An 18,101-nucleotide genomic window follows, 5' to 3' on the forward strand; every position below is an offset into this window, starting at 1 on the left:
TTGTTTATGACGAAAGCATCTTAAATAGGTGAAAGGGGAAGGAATAGCACCATTACCGATGCAAATTCCGCGGCCGAGCCGGCATATCTGTTCCAAAGGATTTATGCAGATGATACCGGCGTAACGGCTGAAGCAAATTCCACCTGAGTGAATTGATTCTCAATGCTCTCTTACCCAGTGACCACACTTTGTGAAAAAATACCACCGCCGGGACAATTACCACGCAACAATCCGTATCATTTTTAAATTCATTAAATGCACTTATTTCCGTATACCGCAACCTTGAGTAAAAGCCAGCGTGCATGCTTGTAGTATTTGAAATAGTTTCGCTCGTAAGCGATTTTCTCTATAGTATAGTAACGATTAAAAAGCCAAGAAAGTCCGACCCGTGTCCACCTATTAACGCCAGCGGTTTTTGGTTTCCATAAAGTCCAGTTGCGCAATAATTTGCAAAGAGATGATTCACCCGCCGACGATCTCGGTCCACAACTAATAATAACAGAAATGAATGGTGAACGTGTTGGAGTATCGCTTGGTGGAATGCGCCAATATATGGGAGTGCAGGAGGCCCGTTATCCACGGAGTTAACTTGATTGTGTTTTATGGTTTCGTGGAAATGGTCGAGCGTTAATTAGTTGCAATGGTTAAGGGATCGATCAAAATGGAGGTCAGGGCATAGACAAGTTACCGTGAAGTCGTAGGTAACTGCATGGTGACACGAGTTCGTCGCTTAGATTGTTGCGACGCCAGGGGTGGACGCGCGAGGCACTCGAGACAATCGCGATTATCCGTTTAAACTAACAAGGCGAATGCCCGTTCCGTTCTCATCAAAGTGAAATTTGCGTACGTGGTGGGTTCGTGCTGTCAAAATCATGACCAGAGACAAACTAGTCAACACTCAGAAATGTCTTCAGACCGGGCGAGTCGCTCCTTGAAAATTTTTCTACTCGTCGCCCCTCCGTCCTCGTCGTCACCTTGGTCCGCTCAAACTACTCGACCTTTTTGACACTAAAAAAATGGATTTTTGGCAATTTTCCTAACATCCAAGTTGTCTTTCACTCGTTGGTTTGAGCAGATACGGTAACGGTCATCTCTTGAAGCTAACTCGCTTTCATACCGCACACAACTGGCCGTTTTAATTTGAACAAATACGCGGATTGAAATTGCTTTCGGAATCGCTTTTGCCACACTCAATTTTACTCCTCGGGTTAGTCAAGTTAGGTCAGTAAACTTCTTCACTGTGCGAGTGAAATAATTGAAGGAACAATTAAACTGATTTATCAAGTACTTTGGAATCAGCCATAGTTGAGGCCTTTGGGCCACTTAACGCTGTACTTCCCAACTGCTTATGTGTAGGTATAATTAACTACCGCGTAATCAATAACGGTAATTCGCTGCGTTATTTCGAAACATTTTAAGCAGCGCTTCAAGCAATTTTATTAACTTAAGCCATATTTAACAAATGTTTAAAATATTTTCCTGGCGGACCTGTTCGCCGTCACCCGATGCTCATTTGCAATTTCGTCTGAGGTTGGGACTTTCGTTTCGAGGGAAAAATGTCGGTTTCGCTCACGTCGTGCCGCATTTTCAATCAAAAATTGTGCCGCATTTTCAAGCAAAAATTGTGCCGCATCTTCAATCAAAAATTGTGCCGCATTTTCAAGCAAAAATTGTGCCGCATCTTCAATCAAAAATTGTGCCGCATTTTCAAGCAAAAAAATCGTGCCGCCAAATTTGACCAAAGTCGCCCTTCACGTTGTTTTTGGTTGTCGCGTTTGGATTTGGCACGCTGCAGGTTAAACCGGAGCGTTAGCTTCACTTTCGGCATTTCCCCAAACATGTTTAATGGGAAAATTGAAAATTCACTTTATTTAGCACTAAACAAGCACTGAAAAGCGATTCCGATTATTTATGTTCACCATTTACATGCACGTTTCGGTATTTCTCGAAAATCAGACTGCACATTCGCGGCTTTATGCAAATATTGTTCTGTTTTGAATAATTCCAAGCTTTCAAGGTTATCGATAGATAGGTTTCAAAGATTTTTTCTTTGATTAATTCACGATGGATTTATTTTTGCGTTCGTCGAAAAATGGCTAAGGGGATTTTACCGATTGCAACAAAGTTACACTGGTCACCGATTGAAGGCGCGCGCGCCTTCTCGAAATTGTCTCATTATGCGGTCACGTCGAATTGAGCTTTTAGTTAACTCTTACTTTTTTCTATTTTCGTTTAAGAAAGGTGAAGGTTACGATAGCTGTAAAAGCGAACTTCCTAACCCTTGCCAAAATATTTCGTTCGCAGGAATTTATTTAAACTGCAATATAAATTGCTCAAAATGTTGCAGCCTTTGTGTTATTAATAGAGCAGCCAAAATTATTGCCGCCATTTTTAACCGTAACGCTGATCCGATGCCTCGGTGTCCGTGTAATTACACAATTCACGGGATTTTTTCACAAGTTCAAGTTCAGGTTTATTCGCTACCAGAGGCCTAAATTATTCAATTCGTCTCAAGGCCTTTCACCGTGAATGTTAAGGTCAGAGCCGACATGCTATAAAGTACTTTTTACCAGCATTAGCTGTGTACGAATTTGACGTAGTGTGCAGCACTTCCAAGGAGGGCATTGTCGATAGACAATATCGATAAATAAACAAACGCAGATAGAAGGTTCCCATCGCCAGTTATCAAGGACCACCAGTACGAGCTGGTACGATTCATTACCTACCAAGACCTTTCCGGGTTATGTTTGGGTTCGAAGTTTTCCTAGAACTGTTTGGCTTAGAGATTATCAAAGAGACCCAAATACACTCAGGCAAAAAGTACCGGGGTATATTATTTGCATACCCCGCCGAGAATGCAATAAAAAGATACGAGATTCCTGGTACTAACGCCGAATTCTCACTAATGTGGTAGTAGGTACCAGAATGGAGTTTTCGACTCGTTTCCTTTCGGTACTGTTACTGTACGTTTCGTATCTCTCCTCGGTTCTGCAGCTAAGCGATTTTACGGTCTTCGCGGTACTAAGACGCGCTACCCCTATTCGTTGTATTCAAGGTTGTTCTTGGAAAATTTATGAACGTATTTCTGGGTGTCCGAATTGTGTGGGTATTTGACTGTTGAACGAGAGCTTAATGTTAACTTTAAATGGGGTTTTGAAGGACAAGACATTTTGTGTTAGTTCTGTAATTATCGTAAACAATTACGGAACCGACGTTGGTTCGCTTCAATATCCTTAATCCTTTCTCTGAAGGTCGAGGCATTATTGTTTCTAGCAATCTCCACGAAGGAACTTAACGGGACGGTAAAGAATTCTCGACCTTCTGCGAATGAAGCTAGGGTTAAACGAACAGATTCAACGTTGAAAAAACATAATACTTAATTGATAAGAAAATTTTCAGTTTTAGTTTTTCTGCTATAAATACAAGAATCGTGTATTCGAAGGCGCCGAGGAATCCTTTGGTACGACATTAAAGGAAAGGTTTATTTTTTTCCATTGCCGACCTAAATTTACCCTTTTTTGCGATGGTTTATAGAATAAACTTCGTTTCCCTCCGACAGTCGGTGCACTATTGGAATAAAGAATGTGGAATTTTTTAAGCAGAGCCCTTGTCGTGGCGACTTATAAATTCTGCTCCATGCCTTGTCTCACAGTTTCAGGCATCAATTCTCGAGTCCGTGTGAGCTATACCAAATAAAATTCGGATGGACTAATCGGTCAAAACGCGCCATAACACGGCCTTGCGTTTGTTCTCGACAATTTTGACATGCCCAGAACTAGCCGCTCTACCTTGGAGCAAGTTCATCACTGTAACTTCAAGGGAAACACACGTTCAGCTCTGTAGAAAGTGCAACAAAGAAGCGCTCCAGTGCAACGAAGAAGCACTCCAGTGCAACGAAGAAGCACTCCAGTGCAACAAAGAAGCGCTCCAGTGCAACAAGTGCTGGATAGTACATACCGTTCGGCAATAAACAACAGGCCTATTTCTTTAAGTATCTTTTCGAGGACAAAACTTCTACCGCCAGTTACTTTTTTTCCCCTGAAATTTCTTTAAGTCGAAGGATTTAAGACCTGTTACGGATACGTTAACGATATGAACGGCTGTAAGAGTGAAATGTTTTACCTTCGAAAAGAGTTTCACTGCGAAACAAATACCTTGAACGAAAATTCCATTCACGTCGGCCGGTCTTGGGAGTTTGAAATAACCCGAAGGAGACTCGATTAAACTTGACACTACGCAAGTTTTCACGCGTACCTACCACTTAGGGCACATCTTTCAGCCCCTCTGCCCTATCGGTTTCAAGACTGTACGCCTCCATGATTGTCGTAATTACTAATCTGTTGAATTGCTTATCTTATCGCAAGTGAAACAGATTCCATATTTGCCCTGTCAACAATCGCATCAGTCAGTCAGCGAAAACAATAATAAAGGGTAGAACTGAGGGTAAAATGATTCATAGAATCCGTACTAGGGGAAACCAACGTCAACTTCCAGCGGGGGTGTAGATTTGTGCGGAGTGCGGTTGCAACTCAGGCATCACGTGACTAAAACGAAATGTGACAAATCGTCGTAACTGCCACTGCTGCTACTACTACTACTACTACTACTATTTCTACTATTGGTCTCTCAAGTATGCAGTACGTACATACGTTACATTACATATTCCTCAGACCATCAACAATAACGCTTCTGTATAGTCATTGTTAACAAACTTGTCATCCTTTATGAATCACAATCAATCTAACGGCTTGAACAATAAATATAAAGAGGCACTAATCTTTCGAGTGACATTTCTACTGAATAATCCATTGAATTTCCTATGTACCTGCTCTCAAGGAAAACAAATCTTCACCTTGGTTTCAATGACTGTAATCCTCCATAAATTGCACCTTTCTCAAAGAGCCGTAGCTATTAAGTATCCGATAGTCTTCGAGAATTGTAATTTGCAGTGGGGCATCAGAAGCAGTGTATTTCGTTCTCTATGAGTTTTTAGACATTAAAGGAGACTTATTTGAGTGTGTAGTAACACGTGCCTGCCTAATGAACTCGAGTAGCGGAATAATTAGAAATCCATTCTATCACGATATACATGTTTAGTTGCGCGACTTGAGAAAAATTAAATTAATTGGAATGGCATAACTAATTAACACAACTATAAAATTCCTTACATAATTCTTGAACAAGATCCACGACGTTTGATAGCTTGCAAACACCTGTTTTGAGTGCCTGTTTCTTTTTACGGAGCTGAAGCCTCGTAATTTCTATACCAAGTCTTGACCAATTGTCGACACAAATTCGCTAAACTTGGTTTCAATTTAGCGAGCACTATCACCGTCATCCTCCATTCAATTACCCACGTCTAGGAACTGCAAATATGGGCTTTATTTAATACGCTAACAATTCTTCTGTGAGTCATTAAATTACAAATTGTTGTTAATGGCCGTAATTTGCTTTAAATTACTACGGATTTCTCTCAGCGCCGACAAGCGGACAATCACGGAAGAGCCTTAAAGGTTAGACGGTGCAGATAAAATATTGAGATAAACCGCACTTAGAAAAACTCATGTCGAAATATAACAAGTGTATTACCTTAGGTCGGTGCCTAGCGCGGCATTCTGCACAGAAGGTTGCACGGGGTGCTTTGGGATGCAGGTTCTTTGCGGTTATTTTATCGCCTTAAGCGGTGTCTAATTGCCGGCTGAATCAAGAAACAGTAACAGCAATTCGGCGCTTTGCCCCCCGAGGTATTAGCAAATTATAAAATGTTTTTCTGTGCAGGAGAGGTTTTTTTAAGAAAAAACTGGAAATCGTAGAAAAAAAACTGGAAATCGTAGAAAAAACTCGAAATCGTAGAAAAAACTCGAAATCGTAGAAAAAACTCGATATCGTAGAAAAAACTCGAAATCGTAGAAAAAAACTCGAAATCGTAGAAAAAAACTCGAAATCGTAGAAAAAACTGGAAATCGTAGAAAAAACTGAAAAAAAAATGTCTGAAACTGAACGAGACACTGATGCAATTCCAAACCATGATTTTTTTCCAGAATTTTCACCGCAATTGACGCAATACGTTCTGGACAAGCGCGAGTTAGTTGCTATGGATACCAAAGACATCCAAATCTCTCGGCTGCAAAGGCGTTCGCACGCACTTGCATCCGATGCGTGATTAAGTAACACTTAGTTTTTTTCATTTAACAGGTTTAACGGTAATTTATTGAAGAGGGATCAATTGACTTGTTGCGGTGTTTTTAAGGAGACATGAAACGCAAAAGTAATCCTCTTGCATAAAAGTTCATTTTTATTTTTATTATACCCAAATATGTGAGATCGAATACAAAAAAAAAAAAGGAGAAATCGAAACCCATTACTCACGTTCATCCAAAATTAAAAGAGATTGCAATCACCTGCTTAAAAACCAAGTTCCGCGCACTCTGTATATTATAATCGTCGTGGGTAGGCCAACCAAGGCAGACCCATTAATCTCCTTTGCATATTCCCACATTGAAAATTCATATTGATAAGATGTGATGAAAGGAAAACAGGAAACAAGGTGAGAGTAGCTGTGCGTACACCCACCTATGAACCTTTCGGAGGGGATTTTAGGAGCTCACCGGGCAGCAAAGCGGGAAAAAGAAGCTTGCTGCGTACTAAATTTAACCATTGTATATGCTTAGATTAATGGAAGTGCTTTTGGCAGAGGCCCCATATAAAAATGCAACCCAAATTTCCTGGTAGTCTGTGAAAGTTATTTAAAAAGGAACAGATCCATTAAGTAAGTGAACGTGCATAATAATTAGTCACGAATGTCAGTTGTTGGAACTCAAATAGCTAAAAGAGTTTTTAAAGTGGTGTCCGGTCGAAACGTCATTGGTAAAAATAAGCCAAAGAAAGCCCTAATTAATGGTTGCGTCCCAAAAGCGGTTTCGGCAATTTATTTTAATTATCCCTTAAATAATTAATTTCTGTATAAATTTTCAACCAAGAAAGGAACTTTTTTGATACCTACCGTGCAGTCGTTGCTCAATCAGTAGCAACTCAAACGGTGCCTTTTCGGGCCTTCCCGGAGGCGCGTCGATAATGGACGCCGAAATAGCGATAATGAAAAATCGCGTACGTCAATAGAGCGCGTATACAATTTGGGTTTCGCAACGGACAAAGTCACTTCGTTACATCGAAAATACAATATATCTAATGAAGTGGTCACAGATCGGGTCATCCAGACGGCCGTAGCGGGCACCCAGCAGACGCTAGGAAATTAATCAATCATTTTTATCTACGAGGACACATGCGGTCATCACTGTTTATTTGTCAGATTTGGATATGCACGAAACGGCGTGGTAAATCGTTAGTATTGGTCCGACTTCGAGCGAAATCTAATTATACTCCGACCGCATAAATACAATATATTAAAAGCTCGGTTTATGTTAGATCAGGCCATCTCGGCGGCCGCCACGTTAGGAAAGATACAAGTTTCGTCGATTGAAGTGTCTCAACTTTTTTTTTTTTTAATTTTTTTTTTATTTAAAATAGACGCGCCCGCGAACGAGAACAACGTGGAGAGGTGAATTAGACCTGTTTCTTCACCTACACTATTTAAATTAACTGCCGACGACCAATCAGAGCGAATCTTTAATATATGGAAGGCAGCAAATTGAAAGCCCATAATCGGCATTGTTAAATAGGCATTAAAAAAAAAAAAAAAAACTGAGCTAAATTGCTGCTTCACCTTTTTTTTTTGTGTGCTCTCGAAACAGTCAGTCGCATTTCTTGACATTTCTACAATTGGCAAACCCGTTTGGCAGCGGAGAAATTTATTCGGAATTCCTCGGGCTAAGCATCGGATTTGAGATAATTAAGTAGGCGTGTTTTTGTACAGGGTGAATTTCGATTTTGGTCTGTAGAAAAAAAGAGATGACGAGGACGCGATCGAGTCGTGACTCGTTTGGGGACCTCCTTATGAAATTTTCGAAAACAAAAGGACAAGAGCAAAAAGACCGGGAAGATCGCGATTCTGATTTCGACCCGCACCGAAATAAGTTGCGGACGCCGATGGAGGATTAGAAACCATTTACCTTCATTAAAGCTGATGTTGTCGGATCAAAAACTTATTACATTGATCTTTCCACTGTCGTATCGACGGGATTTAATCGAATGTAGGAGAATCTAGGGCAGCTGAAAATTACGCTCTTCGAAGGATCAACGCGGAGTGCAGCCTTTTCCCGATTTGGCGCTAATTGACGAAATCGAGACTTGAACAGCAAGAAATTTTTAATGCGAAAAGTTCCCTCTCAAAGTTCTGAAGGGAAAATCAGTGTTTTATCACTTTTTTTTTGTGCGGAGTCCAGCGTCTGACTTGACCCAAAAATACACTATTGTTTGGTCAAGTTTGTTTATGTTTGTCGCCCACCTGAACACAACATCAGAAACGCGCTGGCAGAGTTTTATTTATATTTATTTGATATCTACCGAGATATCTACATTGTTGTATACTCCGAATATTAAATTTGCTCGACGTTTAGAAGGTTTTATGGCGAGGAAGGTTCAGTGGACAAGAAAATTTTAGAAGCTCTTATACGAATTGATGGTACCAGTTTCCCTGGAACGCTCTTCCATTGTCTAAACCGTTAACCGAGCCAACCCCAATAACCAACCTCTTATTACCTAAATTGGATGTGCTTTTTAGAGTAACATAACAATCATTAGTTTAAACCAATCTCCAATGTGCGAACGGCGAGTGAATCCCACTTTTCTGTGCCCTCGACCAGAAGGCGCTTCTGAGCCAGCGCACCGGCGAGTGGCCAGACTCCGAACTTTCCAGAGCACCTCTGCGCAACCTCTTAGTCCGCTGGACCGGCAACGTCATCAATTAAGCAAATTGAGTTTTTCTTGTATTTCGTGTGGGAATTACGCCACACACACGAGTGGGAGCTATTGGAGCGATGGTATGCCCACTTACATCAGTCAAAACTAATTGAGACTCACTTTCACCCCTTACTGAGGTCTGGCAGTAAAGCCCTTGTTAAAATTTCGGTGACACAGGTCATCGAAACGTTGGCGCCTTCAGGGGCAAGAAAATTTGTTCATAGAGACGAAGATTTACGGAACGTGTATGGGAAATAAGTATGTAAAATATGTGGAAGATCTCGGAAAGTACTCGTTTCAGTCGCTGAGGAATGATGGTTCTAAAAAAGTGCCCAAATGCTCTGATGAAACCATAATCATTTGCTTCTGAGCAGTCTGTCATTGATTTTTTTTAAGTCCAGATAATCAAGATTTTTGAAGTTTGTCCAGTTTCCACCACGGGTGGAACCTGACCTACCAAGTTTATTATTTTCGATCTATTAATTTGTGACACTTTTACACTGACCTCCTGAAAGTTGCCTTAGTCTCGGAACGTATGCGTTAAATGAACATTAATTCATTTTTCGAAAATGATTATCTTACCGTGACGTGTGAAGGTGCCCGTATTGTCGACAATTTACATGGTGGTTCCTTCGCAATGCGTAATGTCAATACAGCGCAACATCGATGGGGTTCCAAAAGAGAATTCGGTTTTCGGGATGGTTTTGCGTCACTTTCTTTAGTAAAAAATGGTAGATCAATGGTAGTTGCACGGGAGGAATGGTTTATACGTATGAGACGAGAGAAGTGGGATTGAAAACAGGATATAGGCTAATTAATATAAATACGTAATTAAACGTAGGCCGCACATTTCATTCGCATTTTTTGGTCATTAACGCTTTTAATGGCCAACTCAACCTATGCCTAATCTAGAATAGGATATCTTGCACATCCATTTCGCTCACCAACGGTAAATTGAATACGGGGCGATTCTAACGATGGAGTTATACCTTAATCACTGAATGGGGTTTCGAAAAGTACGATTTTGTCATTTGGCGGCCTTTCAAAAGACCAACGTCGCGGACGCAGGGTGTCAAAGCTTCATTTTAGAAAAATCGGTTTATTAATAATCGTCAGCCCACTTGAGGTAATTAAACGTGATGTCAATAGCACCGTGGGAGGGGACTTCTTCGTTAAATAAAGTCGCGTTTGGGCACATCAGTCGCGCCGGTACTTAATGGTTTAGTATTTTTGAAAACAAAACGGCACGCCACTGGTTTTTCTAAAAATAACAATTATCGTTCGGCGAGAAAATTTCGTTTTTATTTTTGGTATTTTTTAAAAGTCGCGATAGTTTCAACGCAATTCTGATCATTATCACTGACGCCTACAAAATTTCGTCTAGTTATCCCGAGTGGTTTGGCAGTTATCAATGAATTTCAATTTTTGAAATGGTACTTCGGCTCCCTGTGTCTGCACCGATGTTGATGCTTTGAAAAAACGCCGACAGGGAAACGGCCGTACGTCTCGAAGCCCCGTTCGCGGGTGAGAGGACAACTCCAACTCTGGAATCGCCCCGCGTGACGTAACGTTGAGTACCATACCGCCACTCAGTATGGAAAAAATACGAATAATACCTTGAAATTTAGTTCGTTCTCGAAATGAAATCGACACACTCGAGTATGCATTGACTGGAGTGATTCGCAAATGAAACGATAGTCAATAGCACGGCGGAGGACTCAAATTGGCCGACAGTCGTCGACGAAGTATTTCGTCACACTAGACTGACGAATAAACCCAAATTCTCCTTTCTGCGAAAAAAAACGGGCGACATTCCAGCGTCGCAACTGCACTTATGCGAAGCATCGGCCAGGCAGGAATTCGCTGTGCAGTAACGATGTTGGTTATGCTTACCTGATGCCAACGTTTGGTTTCGCGCCAAACCTGCAGTGCCGCAGGAAGAACGATTTCCGACGTGTCGCAATCGACAGCAAATTTGATTGTTCCATCGAAATCCAATTGGTAAACAACCATTTCCATCATTATGTTTTTTCAATGCGATTGCTGCTGAAGTGCGGCAATTTTATGTTTAATAAATCAACACCGAGTGCACGGTGCGTGGCGCGGCAATAGCTAGACAACGGAATGGAATGCATAGTTGTCGCTTTCTGGTTAGCTTGGTATTACACAACGCGAGGCGCCATCCTTTTGATGAAATACGGAATTTCCTGCACTTACGACTGGAGTCCCCTCAAAATATTGACATCCGAAATGGATAAATTCTTGGAACCGATTAGGCTTCAAAGCCAATATTTGTTTTTTGCCTAAAATTGTGTAAAAACACTATTGCGCAACTGCCTTATGTGAGTGTTCCTCGAAATGCCATGTACCTAGTGTAAACACAAATACGAGAACAAACAATAAATATTACGTATTTGACTCAACCCCTTATCAAAACGTTTTTCATTGAAGTAAATAGCGAGACGCTTGATAAGGGAGTGATTGATAACACGTAAGTGTAGGTAACGCTCTCAAGAAATATGTCGAAGAAGGTAATTTCCGGACTATAGCTCTAGAAACAGATCTCGTTTAACTATTAAAACGTAAAAGAAATGATCCAATATACTTTCCAAACCGATCGGATTTTTCGTGACGTTAGAGGCGAAAGTGATCTCTTCGCCTCGATGAACCTACCAGATCGCAAAGCGTTGCCACCGAGACCGTTTCCAACGTCATCCACAAAAGTTTGGACTCTTGCATGCATCATGAGGCTGGCGTCGCCCCTCTAGCGCGAAAATACCGGATGTAACACCTTCGATCCGACCATAAAATACCCGGTTACTTCATCGCACCGAACCCATTCAGTATTCAAAACTCGGTGGTTTCAGCGAACCACGGGCACCAAATAAAAATTCCACCATTTCTCAATTTATGATTTCCATGAACTGTGTTGGGTCATTTTTTCCTAATTAATAATTCCCGGCCGTTCGCGATATGCGCGAGTATGCTAATTTATGCGCTCTGTTGTGAAATAAGCTGTCTGGGCTGGTGCATATATGGAATAACTGCCGTTTGATTTGTGGTGATCTTGCATAAAGAGCTTGTGTTTGGAAAAATGGCGCACCGCTAGTGATATGAAAGTCCCATTGGCACACTTAGGCTGGGGGAATTCGCTGTGTTAAAAAAACCAGAGCCCAAGCCGCCCCATCGAATCAGCAATTGTTCTTAACGGCTGCTCTTCCTGAACCGGGCCGATAATCAGTGTTTTTATTGCCCGCCATTTTGACGTATTTAATGAGGTTTTTTTGTTTCAGGTATGTACCGTTCTTGAACCATATATCTTACTGCCGAACGCCAACTAGGGTGAGTTATATAAAATGCTTTGCATAATCCTTTTGTAAGCGTAAACAGACAGATTTCGCAAGGAGATTAAACAACGTTTTATATACCAGCGCTCCTGATGAAATTCTGGAAGGGGATTACTAGCGACTGCAATACTCAGAATAACGAATTTGGTAGCTGACTCATTTTATGGTTGCCAGCACCTAAATACATACATACACAACATATTTTCATATTCTCGGCGCCTAGAGCAATTAAATCTCAACACTATCAACGGTCGCATTTGCGTATAGCATGTTCACATTATCTCCAACATGTCCACCCCTCCGTTTGCACAGAGATCTAATGAGTCTCATTGGCCATTAAGTGATTCATCAAAATTTGCACTGGGTTTAATGGGAAACAAATACCGCTCGTCAATTAACGATCCATTTGGTCGAATGTTATTAAGGAAGGCAAACAAGTACGGTTTAAAAAAGACATGCGTTACAGACATCACAGCCGATGATAGTGAATCGCATAGTAGAAGAAACCTGCAGTATAGTAAGCTATGCGCAATCGAGCGGGAATTCAGTTTTCTATCTCGCGGAGTTGCCGATTTCCGTTTCTCCCAGAAATGAGCGATCGCGTTTCGGGCGCGTTCCTTTAGTTATTTGCTAACGTCAACGTCGCAGAACTACTGAGAGCGAGACACGCGCGCAGGATTCACGGTATCCGCTATCATTAAATGATCGGGCAAACGTGTAATTCGCATGGTTATCTAGTCGACAGGGATTTTCCGCCAACTAATGAATGATGCATATTTTTGCATCTCAGTCATCGCGATGGCACCGAGATAATTGGCACGAGACTCGACAGCACATAATTGCATGCATGCATCTAAAGGAATCCCCTATTATTTTTTATCTGAAAGTGAACCATTTGAGTTCGGACTCAGTTCAGCCGGCACCACGTGAAAAGTGGTCCCCGCCCAATACATAATTATATTTGATTTTTTACTAAAAAATTTAGAGATTTTGAAAGTTCCGAAAGGTCCCCTGATTAGGGGAGTCATCATGCGTTTGTTCTTCTGTTTTCTAGATTAACTTTCCTAGAAAATGACATTCATCCAACTTCTCAATAGTAAATGATCTGAAAAAAAAATCAAGAAGAGACATTCGGTTATATGGGATTTATTAATCAACGAAACCCACAAAGTCGTGTTTGCTTTCCTGATTTGGTTATGCATTCTCTTTTAAGTTATGGAATACTCAACGGTTTCCGATAATCTAGATCTTCCACGTTGGAACAGATTTGTCATCGTGCGACTGTCGAATAATAGTTTGCGGGAACCTCTTTAATTATCTAAGTAAACTTTCGGGATCACTTTTCGTGAGCCTCACCTGAACGCGGTAAACGCCACTCAGAATTGGAAAGCGTCATTTCTCCCGAGAAATGCTTCCTCCCTTCTCTTTCCGCTGTCAAACCAAACTTTCAGGGCATTGATTTACTCCGAAGGGCTTGGTTCCTTCAATCTCTGCAAGCCTAACTCCACCGGCAAGTAATGTTTTCCATTTCTCCTTCGCGCACCTTAATTTGCTCTGCGTTTGGTGGTCAACCAACTTTTCCGCCATCATCCTGCAGACTCGCACGGGTGACCCAAGCTACGTAAGCAATCCCTGATCAATGGGTAACGCGTGTTCGGTCGCCGTTTCGCGTGAATTGAGCCCGTGAGGAATTTGAACCATTTACTCCTTCTCCTCCGGGATGCAACATCTAATACCATCCGGCGTCCCTTTCAAAGCGGTAGTCAACCGTGGATATATCTGGACGCCGATTGTCCCATTTTAATTTACACTTCTTCTTTCGTCTTCCTGGATGGCAATTCGCCCCACGCCTGATATTCATGTCGTTCCCGTGGCGTTTCACGCGAAAACTTGTGCATCGATCAGCCCAACTTATCGTACGGTTTAATAAGTAATTCGGTCTCCCCTCTGTCCCACATCTGACAAGCTTAATTGCAATTGAGGAGGTAAAGGCGCCGCGTCGGGTCCTCGGGACATCGTGATCGGCTCGGATGGAGGTTCCTACGAGGGAGTCCCTAACATAAGGGCCCGAAAGAATTCGTGTAATGAACTAGCCCCCTTTTCTACGTTTGAATCGTACTCTGCGAGCGCGAGTACGAAACTTAAAAAAAAAAAAAAAGTCATTTTTAAAGTGTTTTATGATTTCGATTCAGGTTGTTTAGAGTCTGCTTACGAGTCCGCAGCAAAGCGACCTTATGGTCGGGATTTCTACACGGGTTAGTTTTGCACACACTAACTCGATTTAATTTGTTTGACTCCCCCCTTCCCCCCCCCTCCTCCCCCCCTCCCTGCCACGGATCTCCCCAGTGGCATTTCCGGCACCCAAGTTGCCCTATCGATTCGGCCACACGATGAATTGGGACACACACACGTGCCGGGTCATTACACGAGGCTTCAAAACACGGCCTTGAAGCCTCGTGTAACGTATTACTAATTTTTAACAACTTCGCGTTGCGTATTATGATTTATGTGTTTTGCGCGAAATTGCATTCAACGGAAAAAATTGGTGCCAACAAATCACGCTCGTGCATGTTACATCGGCGGCGCGAAAACTCCACGTCAATGATAATAATTGGTCATGTAGGACGACCTTTACGATGGCGTCGAATTGGCGGGAATTTATTCATTCATTTTATGTTAAAATTATCGATTTCGCACATGTTACGTCAGACACACGTTGCTGCTGGTCCAATGGAAAGGTTTTTCTGCCTGCGTAGCTTATCGCCCGATACGCTGCGATAGCGACAGGAAATGTAGTAAAAGCCAATTAAGCTACTTGTAGCTGTTATGCAATATAATTGAGTTTTAAGTGGAAAATCGCATTAAGCGATTAAGAAAACCGTTTAAAAAGATGGCACTGATACTCCGGCATTAATCGAGGCTTTTCGACCCGATTTCAGTGCTGCTCGCCATGTTTTTGACGTTGTTTAATTGTTTACTTTTTGTTTCGAACGTTATGCGCTTCGAAGGCGCCACTCGGAGGGGTTTCTGATGCACGGTGCTCAGTACTGAGCCGACGCCGCTCAACGATCGTTAAACCGTTGAAAAGTGGATCCGTTTTCAAAGTGATAATATTTCAAATTCTCAAAAGGCCTCGCAACAAAATACTATTTCACAGTCCAATACAAATAATCCGGGGAAATGTTTTTCCATTTCGGCAAACTTTTCTAGAAAATGGGATTTTCGGAGTTCGAAGAATTTTCGGCGATTTGTTAATCCGAGGCATAATCAGCTCGGGTCGGGCTTTAATATCGAATGCGATGATATATATCGCTGAGTTCGAAATTTTCCATTTGTCTCGTTCGAGCAAATTTTTAATTTCGGCAGGAAAATAATTTTCGAAACAAATAAGGACTCTGTCGACGCAATTTGTTCGGTGTCGCCCATTTCAGCTCTATCGGCGTCGAAATTGTGGGAAACTCGACGAGATGGTTTCAGATGTGGCGTGGAGACGATTCAACTGAACACGGAGCGATCGTCCGAAATATCTTCGTGAACTAGACCTCTGAGCGTGTCGAATTGGTACTACCGATCGGCACTTACGGGTCGAGCGTACCCGACAAATTACGCATAACTTCAGAGATTTCGCGGCAAGTAGATGGATGAAAATGGAGCCAAATTCAAAGAAAAGTACGAGACGCAAACAGGTACTTGCAATGCAAGACCCATTGCTCACGTTGAAGAACTAGGAGGAAATTATTTGGACGAAAATCCTTGTGTACTTCTGGACAGCCACTGCCAGATCCGACTAAGGGCACGTGATTATTGAAATGATCTAACTTTAGGAGAAACGAGGAGTCTTAGAACAATGACAAACTTCTATTTCCGAGCTAACAGTATGTCTCCGCCAAACTTGTCGGAACCCCAATAACTTGGCTCTTATTAGGACAAGGGATAGTAACTTCTCCATTCGAAAGTCCTAGAATAGAGTCCAGAATTGAGCAACTGTCTGTTGTATGTTCTTGGGTTTAAAGATTGGCGGGAGCGAATAATCAGATTACCTAGCACGTCTTCCTCCTCTGCTATTGGCTCTAAAGGAAATCGACCATTTAAGCATCTTCTCATTGGCCACCTTTAAGTGCATTCTCGGACTTTGCGGTCATTTTGCGTTAGAAACTCGAAAAGTACCCTTTTGTATTTTTCTGACGAGTATTTGATTTTAAACGGGGAACGGTGGAATTTTTGGAAATTCGCTCCACTTATCCATGTACCCACTTAAAACATATGTTACTTCAATTACCACTTATCGTATCTGGGCACTTGAAAATATGGGAAACGTAAACTGTTTGATTGCTTTGATTTCTGCTACCTTCGTCAATCTATACACTTCCCCAGAAGTCATCAGTGGCGCACATTGTTCCAATCTTATCGGCTGCCTGGAATCGCTGGCGAAATTACTCGCGTCGCCAAAATTTTTATCATTTCAAGTATGTTTTTTCTGAGATTACTCCTATTAAGTAATAGCTCATGCGATGTGCCGCCGCTTCTGTTCCGCATGTGGGGGGAACTCGGCTGTGGGAAGACACGCGGGGTCCTTTGAACGGAGAACATCTCACAGCATTGTACAAGAGCTCGAACCTATTTTAGAAGTTTTCCGCAAAATTTAAACGTTACATTTTTAGCTTTGTCCCATCGTTTCTAGGCCAATACGAAAGCGGCTTCAAGACGAAGCCTTGTTGTGGCACTTGAAGTTGCTTTTCTGCTTCATAAAAACAAAATAATAATAATTATTCTCATTAAATTTTCTAAAACTTCCCATTTAGCCCGCGCTGTGTCCCATATGGCAACTAAGGTCTCCGTAAATGCACGACCAGTTCGGAACACACTGTACACAAGATGACGTTTAAATTCCCAATTTCGCGCCCCTTTGACACGTATTTACGTGAACGTCGACTGAGCAGCGCGAATTCGCCTATTTACCTCTACCGGATTGTCCATGTACAAAAAGGACCAATGAGGCTTTTAACGCTTTTTTTTCCACACGTGATGGGGAATGCAGCACGTTACATTATTACATATTACATACATTACATAATTGAAATGTTGTAGGAACATTCACGGCTTTGAAGTCCATTTTACACATCGATGCCCGATGAATTCCGAACGTCGGTGTAACCCACTTTCGTCTTATTGTCACCTGGAATTTGTCTATTTCATTGTGATTATGATCCCGTATTGACCCGAGTCAGATTGGTCACTACTCCACAATACCGTCATTAAAATGATTACTATGCTTGAAACATTGTGAATGAAATAAAAGCTTTTCACATCAGCGATTAAAAAGCCATTTCTATCAAAAAAAAAATAAAAAACTGACAACAATATGCGCACACGCCTCAAAGGCCGCATTTAGATTGTTGCCATGTGAGTTTTAGAATAAATAACGTACAATTTGGGTTAATAATGCTAATCAAAGCGAGATTATGCGGGGAAAAAAGCTGCAACATACTTGTGCTGTAATAAATAATACATTATACGATAAACGGTGTACTTGGTAGTACTCCGCATGGGTATAGTAAAAAAGCGGCAATGTCAGCACAAATATCTCACTCATGGTCTGTAGGATATGTTAAAAATACCTAAGACCAGATTAGGAGATTTGAACTTTACACTCTCATCAATTTGCACTTTAAATATGCGAATTTGCACTCGTTTGTCATGACAACAGTCAATGCGATATGGGGTCATATTAGGCTGCGACATTATTAAAATTGCAAGTTCATCACAGGGCAAGGGAAGACGTCCTTAGATGAATCTAATGTCATCTAAGAGATTATCGGCCCCAGTTCACACGCATTGACAAGTGTTTATATGCCTCAAATAGGGCATTTTATAATACACAATTCACCTTGAAAT

General features: G+C 41.6%; 1 protein-coding gene across 1 annotated transcript in view; it reads left to right on the forward strand.

The window, feature by feature from the left end:
• LOC136346836 (uncharacterized) overlaps positions 1-18,101 on the forward strand; it is an 81,538-nt gene that overhangs the window by 12,816 nt on the left and 50,621 nt on the right. The gene's annotated exons all lie outside the window — the stretch shown is intronic.

The sequence above is a fragment of the Euwallacea fornicatus genome, chromosome 24 (assembly GCF_040115645.1).
Source record: "Euwallacea fornicatus isolate EFF26 chromosome 24, ASM4011564v1, whole genome shotgun sequence".
NCBI lineage: Eukaryota > Metazoa > Arthropoda > Insecta > Coleoptera > Curculionidae > Euwallacea > Euwallacea fornicatus.